We start from the raw sequence: 9,240 nt of genomic DNA, 5'->3' as shown, positions 1-9,240 counted from the left end.
CCCCGCAGGATCTCTTTGTAGGCGTACTGGTTAATCGTCTGGCCCTGTGGCAAGAACTCGTCGTGGACGATGCCCCTCACATCGAAGAATGCGATCAACATGACTTTGACTTTGGACTTCGACTGTTTTGCTTTCTTCGGCCTTGGCGACATCGGACTCTTCCACTGAAGGCTCTGGCGTTTGGTCTCCGGGTCGTACTCGAAGGTCTATGACTCATCACCGGTGATGACTCTCCCTAGCAAGTCTGGTTCGGTTTCAAGATGCTTGAGGATGTCCTGACACACCTGCATGCACCAGTCCTTCTGGTCATCATTCAGCAGCTTCGGCACCATCTTTGCACAGACTTTCCGCATACCCCAATCTTCAGTGATATTCTTCCAGATGCTGTCCCGGTTCATGCCCAGCTTATTTGCGATCAGTCGAACAGTCAACCGACGATCGCCACGCACAATCTGCCTGACACGCTCAACGTTGGCCTCAGTCCTGCTCATTGAAGGCCTTCCGCTCCTGGGGTCGTGTTCCATGTCCTCGCGTCCCTCTTTGAACCTCTTGTACCACTCAAAAACACGTGAGCGTGACATCGTCTCATCTCCCTACACTTGCTGTAGCATTCCCAGTGCTTCAGACGGAGTTTTCCCCAACCGGACCAGAAACTTCAGGTTGGTTCGTTGCTCTGTGCTCATCGCTTGACGACCTGAAACAGAGGACATGTATACAAGAGCATGTGAAAAAAAAGATCAATGGCTGCAGAGAGTTGAGATCACAGTCATATACTCCCTGGATATTAGGTCACACGGTGACGCAACCCGCTAATCCCTCTCCCACTCATAGCTCAAACAGCACACTCAGTCCTGGAATTTTTCTGACACACCTCGTATATATATACATATATACATATATATATATATATATATATATATATATATATATATATATATATATATATATATATATAACAACAATTGCGGGCTCACGGCCTTTGGTTCCTTCTTCGTCTCATAAAGTATATATATATATATATATATATATATATATATATATAAGCCTCTGCGGTACAGTGGTAGAGTGTGTGTTTCGCACGCTGGTGGACGAGGGTTCGCCTCCCGCCAGAGTTGTAAAAACTTTGGGAATCGTTCACCGAGCCACTTGCTACTTTGGCGGACATAAGGGGTGCTGTGGTTGAACCAGTGTCGCATACTAGTATGCTTGCATCCAGTCGGCTTAAGGCGGGTCGATTACACTTGGTTCACAGACTACACACACATCCAAAGCCACTACAACACTACAATTACACTTACAAGCACTTCTCACCCTACATACAGTCTCTACCAGACAGCCTAGGTCACTGGGTAGAGATACATTGGCTTGTATCGTCCCTGCTTCGGTAGGGATAGGCCGGTCCTGCAGTGGACCTCAATGGCTGATGATGATATATATATATATATATATATATATATATATATATATATATATATATATATATATATATTGTGGTAGGTGGGGACGCTCACCATCCACTCACTCAATGTAGTGCAGCTCTCGGGTGTCTGCCCTGTCCTCTCCTCCAGCCTTCTTTCCTTCCATCTTCTTCTATCTCTCTTTCCTTCATTCTTTCCTCGTCCTTCTGCCTACGGGTGACTTTACACTCCCTCTTCTGTCATTCATTCCTTCATTCTTTCCTCTTCCTTCTGCCTATGGGTGACTCTACACTGAGTGACAAGCCAAATGGTATTCTGTACACCAGGAAACCATTTACTACGCTGGGTGGTAACCATATAACCAAATTTTGGCGCCTGGTGGTTTAGTGGGTAATTATTGTGCTCCAATCGGATTGAGCCGGTGAAGGTTTATATCCAAGGGGTGGTTGGGGTTTATTGCTCACTTAATGCCACTCAGGGATGAATGAGGTTGGTCACTCTCATCTTAAATGTCAGGACCAACTGCCTAACCCAGGGCCCCTATGCTTCTCATGGGGCAACGTAGGATTAGATGATGGATGGATGGATATACAGTATCGTATATATATATATATATATATATATATATATATATATATATATATATATATATATAGATATATATATATATATATATATATATATATTGTTGTAGGTGGGGACGCTCACCATCCGGTCACTCGATGTAGTGCTGCTTTCGGGTGTCTGCCCTTTCCTCTCCTCCATCCTTCTTTTCGTCCATTCTCTTCTGTCCTTCTTTCCTTCAGTCTTTCCTCTTTCTTCTGCCTACGGGTGACTTTACACTCCCTCTTCTGTCTTTCCGTCATTCTTTCCTCTTCCTTCTGGCCGTGGGTGACTCTACGCTGAATGACAAGCCAAATGGTTTCCTGTACACCAGGAAACCATTTTCTACGCTGGGTGGTAACCATATAACCAAATTTTGGTGCCTGGTGGTTTAGTGGGTAATAACGGCGCTCCAATCGGAGTTTTTGTTTTTGGAACCCTCACTCGCTGTATCTGTGGGATGATGGTGGTGGTGTTCTCCTATTTATTGGCTGTCTAATGATGTCAATACAGTTTGTTTAAGGATCATAACCGAAATAATTAACACCCAGGCTTCTATGACTCACTTAGGCTACAGTTGAATAAGTTCGTCTGGCTTCAGCTGTAATAGAGTATTAGAGTAGTCCCGAGTATGGGTGTTGGTGCTGTTTTTGGTCATCTTAGTTTGATGGTCTTTGGTGTCTTGGTTTTACTATCTTGGTCTTTAATATCTTAACACTGCATAATAGTCTTTGGTGGTCTTTGGCCTGGTGACCTTTTTTGTCTTCCCTTTTTTTTTTTTTTTTTTTATGTGTTCGGCTTACTGATATTTTCGTTATGGCCATAAATTGGTAAGTGATGTTTTCATTATTATATTTTTTCTTGTCATGGCTCCAACTCCACCTCACTTACATTAGTAAGGAGGGATGATGATGATGATGATGATGATGATGATGATGATGATGATGATGGTGGTGGTGGCAGCGTACTCCGCTAATTACAGGAGGGGGAATTATCAAGGTAGGCGTTGATAAAAATAATAATAATAATAATAATGGCAGAGCAAGAGAGAAACAGTGCGAATTTTTTTTCATGACTAATCATGCGACTATTGAGCACCCAAAGATACGGTATATAAGTAAATGGTACGAGTGACTGTATGATTAACAATTGAACAACGAGAGATTTCTTGTAGATGTTTAAAATCGTCCATTGAAATTCTCACATGTACTACTTGAGTTTAGTAGCAACTGTGGTTCTTGATCCCTTGAGTGCTAAGGATTATTTTTATTCAGGTTGAATCGTATGTGTTAGCCTAAATAAAATAATCAAGAAATAATATAATTAAGAAAACAGTTAAAAAGCAGGGAAGTTGTGAAGAAGGCCGTGGCGAGTAGCAGAGAGACCAAAGTGAGGCTGGCCATGACTCCTCAGCCGAACAATGGACGCTCTGTTGGGAGAGACACTGACGAAAGCAGGTGGGAAGTAGGCTATGAGGTAGACTCATCGCTGCTTAAGTGAATACAGCAAGTTATATGCTTTTGCGTTTATCCAGTCGAAGAGAAAAATTATAGCAGAAATTTTGTCCTGTAAGAAAGAACGGAAGGCTAAAAGCAAGCATAAGTTGTCCGTTTCAGATAAAGTCATACAAAACAGTATTATAATTAAGTTCAGTTCAATTCAAGATGCATGAACAAATTATACTTTTATAAATGAAGATCGTAGTATGACAGATTGAAGTGACTGATCCAACTGACTGTATACAGTCAGAAACCAAATTTCCCCGAATACATCACTTCTTATATTCTCAGTTGCCTCAGCTAGCTAATATTTCTAAACTGAGAGAGGATTGTTTTGTTTCTCTTCCCATAGATGACTCTCTTTGATATAGTCTGTCAAGGAGGAAGTTGACCGACATGCCCTGAATGAGAGAGCAACATAGTGAAGCAGTGGAAGAACATACTTTCCAATATGGTCCTGACCGTACACATAAGGGACTGAGCATAAAGGTAAAATCTTGTAACGGGGAATCATCATCATTATCATCCGGACTCCCATTCCCACCCTAGGGCAGGGTGAGGAGTAGCAACGTCCAGACAGCCAAGGTTTGCCCAGTTCAGTGGGTCACGCTCCCATTCACTCATCTTTCAGGCTCTTGAAATCCTGGCTCCATCTGATAGGCCAAACAAATTTCACCAAGTTCTGTAACTTCACATATACCTATCTGATAGAGCCAATTCAAACGATGTAACGTTAAAAAGGGGTGATAAATCTTTGGTAATGCACTTCTTCGCACAAAATTCATCCAGCCATCTCGATCTCTTGTCAGTCCCATAGGGAAGGCGGTGGCTCAATCGGTAGAGAGGTGGCCTGCAGTCCTACCGGACCCAGGTTCAAATCCCCGCTGGGGCAGGGAACAGTTTAAGGATTTGAATTTCATAAAATCAGACTATATTGATCTTCCAGAAGACTCGCCGACATGTCATAAAAATACCCCTGCTAATACCAATACATCAGTCCTGTATGAAACAGCCCTAGCATGTATTCAATATGGACGGTGGGTGTTAGCGCTGATGTGGTGACATGTAAAGGTGTACGGTATGTAAGGAGGACTACTGGGTCTTGGGAGCAGGCTGTGAAGCCTATGCCCAGAGTCGGACACAAAAAAAAAAATACTTCCATACCTCTCTTCCTCACACACTCATCCACCACATCCCTCCACCATCTTGACTTACCTCTCCTCCTCCATCCTTCATATCCGCTCAGATATACCTTTTTTTCACTACATTATTGTCATCCATTCTCTCCACATACCCATACCATCTCAGTACACTCTTTTCGATTGTGGTGCCCACAGACTTCCTCACTCCGCAACTTTCACGAATCACATTATTTCGTATCCTATCCACTATCCGTACTCCACATACATTCCTCAGCATTTCCATCTTCACTGCTCTTACTCTGGACTTCTTTATTTCCATGCCACACCATAGTCTCACGTCCTTATGTTAAGGTTGGTACTAACATTCTTTCATGTAAACCTCGCGCGGCTGCAACACTCAAGCCTCAGTTTCTTATCAAGGCCTTCATAGCACTAGCTACTTTCCTTTCTTGTGTCACTTTCCACTTCGTTTGAACATTTTCTTCTCTTTTCTATCATTGTACCCACGTATTTGAACTCTCCCACTAATTCCAGTTTCTCTCCATTCACTGTAACATCACACTAGGAGTCACCTTCTCTGTCAGTAAATATCAGTTTGCTCTTTTCTACATTTACTCTCAAGACTCGAGGCTCACAGACACTTACGAAACACTGCAGTAGTCTACCAAGCTCTTGTTCTGTATTTGCAAGTAGCACTGCATTATCAGCATAGAGAGAAACGGGCAGAAAATGAGTAAGAGTGTATGGATGGAATGGAGCTACACTTCCGCTGCAGACATCTATCTATCTATCTATTGCCAGACGCCTCAATCCCGTTTGGGGTGGCCACAAACAAATCGCCTCCAAGTCGTCCTGTCCCCCGCCATTTCACTGCCCTGCTCCCAACTCACACCCCCGTCTCTCATATACCTCTCCACCCCATCCCTCCATCTCATCCTCGGCCTCCCCCTCCCTCTTCCCCCCTCCACCTCACTCACATACACTCTCTTCGTCAGTCTTTCACCTTCCTTCCTCTCCACATGGCCAAACCACCTCAGTGTGTTCCTCATAACGCTTCCTATCACATCCATATCCACACCACAACGCTCCTTTATATCCTCATTCGTCAGCCTGTCTCTCCACGTGACTCCACAGGCTCCTCTTAAATAACTCATTTCCACTGCTCTCACTCTTGACTTGTGTCCTTCCATCAATGTCCAAGCTTCACTTCCGTACGTTAGAGTTGGTATCACAATACTGTCATGTAGTAACTTTTTCACTTCCATGCTCACTTCCCTGTTTCTTATCACTGCTTTCAAAGAACCAGCAACCTTTCTTCCCTGCTGTACCCTTTCAAGCACTTCACCCTCCAAACCTCCATCCTTACTCATCACCCTACCCAAGTACTTAAACGTACTCACATTTTCCAATTAAAAAGAACAGGCCTGGGAATAGAACTCAGGCTTTTCCAGTTGCGGCCTGGGTGTGCTAACCACTACACCACCGGCTCCCCCGAGTACTCCCCCCTGGGGGTAGGGGGGTTTTCAAGAATACTCCCCCAGTATCCCTGCTTGTCGTAAAAGGCGACTAAAAGGGTTGGCAGAGGGTTAGTGCCCCTCCCCGGAAAACAACTAACCAAAAAAACAAACAAGAAGCCGCTGCAGACATGATTCCGGTAAAATGTGAGAGGAGTAATATTAGACTGGACTAATAGTCAAGATCAGAATTTCGCATACTGTTTCACCGCATGTGCTTGACCCCTGGCGTATATTGATTAATTTCCTCCCAAACGTATCATATCAAAGAGCATCATCTGTTGACTGAGAAACATATCAAGCCTCTGTTAGTTTTAAAAGACTAGCCAGAAGAGAATGACATCATAAGCGATGTTTTGTCCCCGACTGTACCTGGAATGTTAACTCTACAGCCTGACGACGTCTGTTTGTGATATCTCCACACAGTTTATTGAAGTCAGGATTCACTTTTCAAAACTAAGGCTTTTATAGCCCATACATTCTTCTTGAATCCCCTCGTAACCGCATGGGTCTCTGAAGGTGAGTGATATTTGGTAGTTGTAGCAATAATTCAATACTCCAAGATGACATATTATTGAACGGGTCAATGGGTAGGCATCTTGAGGAGGCAACCTGACTGTAAATACCTTCCATACTTAACCCTTTACTGCCAGGGTTGCTGCATGTGGGATTTTGTTGCAAGGGTGTGTAGCGTACCGCCCTTCGCACATCAGCTCATAGGCACGAAGGTCACCGGCCTAAACTTCAAGGTTCCTCCTTTTTATTATTTGTAAAAAGGACAACTTCTGTTCCTAAGCGCATAAGGGATGATAACCAGTACCATCAACCGGTTTCATTAAAAGAATGGGTCGTTTGTGAGTAGAAAAAGAAATGCCGGGAGGTTGTTTTCTTATCAAGGCTGTCTCACAGGATGCGGCGTTAGGCAACAGGTAAATAAAGAAATAAATGTAGATAAATAGATAAAAATATAGACAGGTAGGTGATAGATAAATACACATTGCAAAAACTTCATGAAGCAGCGGGAGATGATAGATAGATACCGTACACCGACTGCGAAAACTCAATGAAGCAGTGAGTATAATAAACTACGTGACATTACAGGTTATATACCGACAATCCAATAAAGAGGTTTTGTATCGCGACAGAGTTACATTGATGTTTATTGACCTTCTCATGCACCCAGATATGTAACTTCGTCTAGCGTTTGCTGTAATATTTTACTAGCGTTGTTGTGACCATGAAATGGTTAGGGGTAATGTTTATACTCTCATGCCTCTATACTTACTGTTTCCTAAATAACATTGCCAGGCGTTTGATGGAAAAAGTACTGTTATTCATAGCGCGACAAGATTGAAAGTACAGAATTGTAGCAGGGTATATTAATACTCTCTCTCTCTCTCTCTGCATCTGCATGAGTTTATGTAGCTTAATAGTGATCATTTATAGTGAAGGGTCGAGCAACAACCTTCATTACATACTCAGTACTATGAAGCCTCTTTTATAAATGTATTCTAGATACCGTCAGTCCCATTATTCAACTTTGGGGAGACCTGTTCACAGTGAAGGGGTCAACCACTTCACTACGAGGGGGGGGTCTACCAAGACGAGTAAAATCGGCTGGCGGTAGCAAGACTAAAGGACATATTTCGAGTGGATTTCATAATGCCTTTTCCGCAGTGATTTTCTTAAACATTACACCTTAACCCCAGCATTCCGATGACGTATTTCCTGTTTTTATTCCTATCGTTTCCAGATGATTTTATTTGTTCGATAAATTTATCGAACTAAAGGAGTTAATACAGCCTTCATTGGCCCCATCATTGGTATAGATAATTCCTTGCTTCAGTATAAGTGATGGCTTGAATGAACTGAAAAATGTTTTTGATGTAAAGTGTGTCGATATCATAATGTAAACTGGAAAGTAAGTCGCAGAGGAAGATGCACCACAAAGTGGCCTGTACGGCTAGAGTGAGGCCCTGAATGAAAAGACACCATCGTACTGAAGAGGTCACTGTAACTCGTTTTTAACTCTCTCGCCACCAGGCACATCTCCTAACGTAAATAAAATAGTCTGGTGTTAATAGAAATATAATATGAAAGGCGTCCTCCTCCTTAATGGGTTAATGGACGCAGTTTTATCAAGGTCCGTATTCTTGTTAGCTTAGAAGGCTTCCTAACGCATCATTCTTTGCGATTTATTGCGCCAATTTCACAGTTATTCTTTTCAATGCCTTTCTGTCATATCGACATAGTTGGTATAAACAGCATGCCAGTAATATCAACGTGCCATACTCAGAAATAAACTGGTAAGATAGAGGTGGTAGAAGGCCTCCTAAACCGTCCTGAATACGGGCCTGACAGGTCAGAACCTATCAGAACTGTGAATTGTTTTTGCATGAAATTATAATCATCATCATCATCTAATCCTGTGTTTCCCCTTGAGGTGCGTGGAAGTCCGGGGCTAGGTAAGTTGGTCCTGATATTTAAAATGACAGTGACCAGCCTCACTCATCCCTGAGTGGCATTACGTGAGCAATAAACCCCAACCATCCCATGGATGTAAACCTGCCCAGGCTGAATTCGGTTTGAGCTCCTTAATTACCTACTAAACCACCAGGCGCCATAATTTGGCTATATGCCTACCACCCAACGTAGTAAATGGTTTCCTGGTGTACAGGAAGCCATTTGGCTTGTCAATGTAGAGTCACCCGTAGACAGAAGCAAGAGGAAAGAATGAAGGAAAGAAAGACAGAAGAGGAGGAAAGGAAAGAAGGAAGAAAGAGAGGAAAGGGCAGTCACCCGATAGCAACACTAATCGAGTGAGTGGATGGTGAGCGCCCCTACCTATCACGTAGGAAATAACAATAATAATAATAATAAAAATAATAATAATAATAATAATAATAATAATAATAATAATAATTATTATTATTATTATTATCATCATCATCATTATTAATATCATTATTATTATCATTATTAACCTCTCCTCCATCCTTGTTTCCTTCCATCCTCTTCTGTCTTCACTCTTTCCTCGTCCTTCTGCCTGTCGGTGACAAGGCAA

General features: G+C 42.6%; 1 pseudogene; it reads right to left on the bottom strand.

Moving 5' to 3' along the window:
- Positions 1–206: 206 nt before the first annotated feature.
- Positions 207–581, bottom strand: LOC145396807 (protein GVQW3 pseudogene; annotated as a pseudogene).
- Positions 582–9,240: the final 8,659 nt, after the last annotated feature.

This window comes from Coenobita brevimanus, chromosome 39, assembly GCF_032717465.1.
Source record: "Coenobita brevimanus isolate Jiangsu-jjx chromosome 39, ASM3271746v2, whole genome shotgun sequence".
In the NCBI taxonomy this organism is placed as follows: domain Eukaryota; kingdom Metazoa; phylum Arthropoda; class Malacostraca; order Decapoda; family Coenobitidae; genus Coenobita; species Coenobita brevimanus.
The sequence above is the reverse complement of the archived record's forward strand: the minus strand, read 5'-3'. Positions and strand labels throughout refer to the sequence as shown.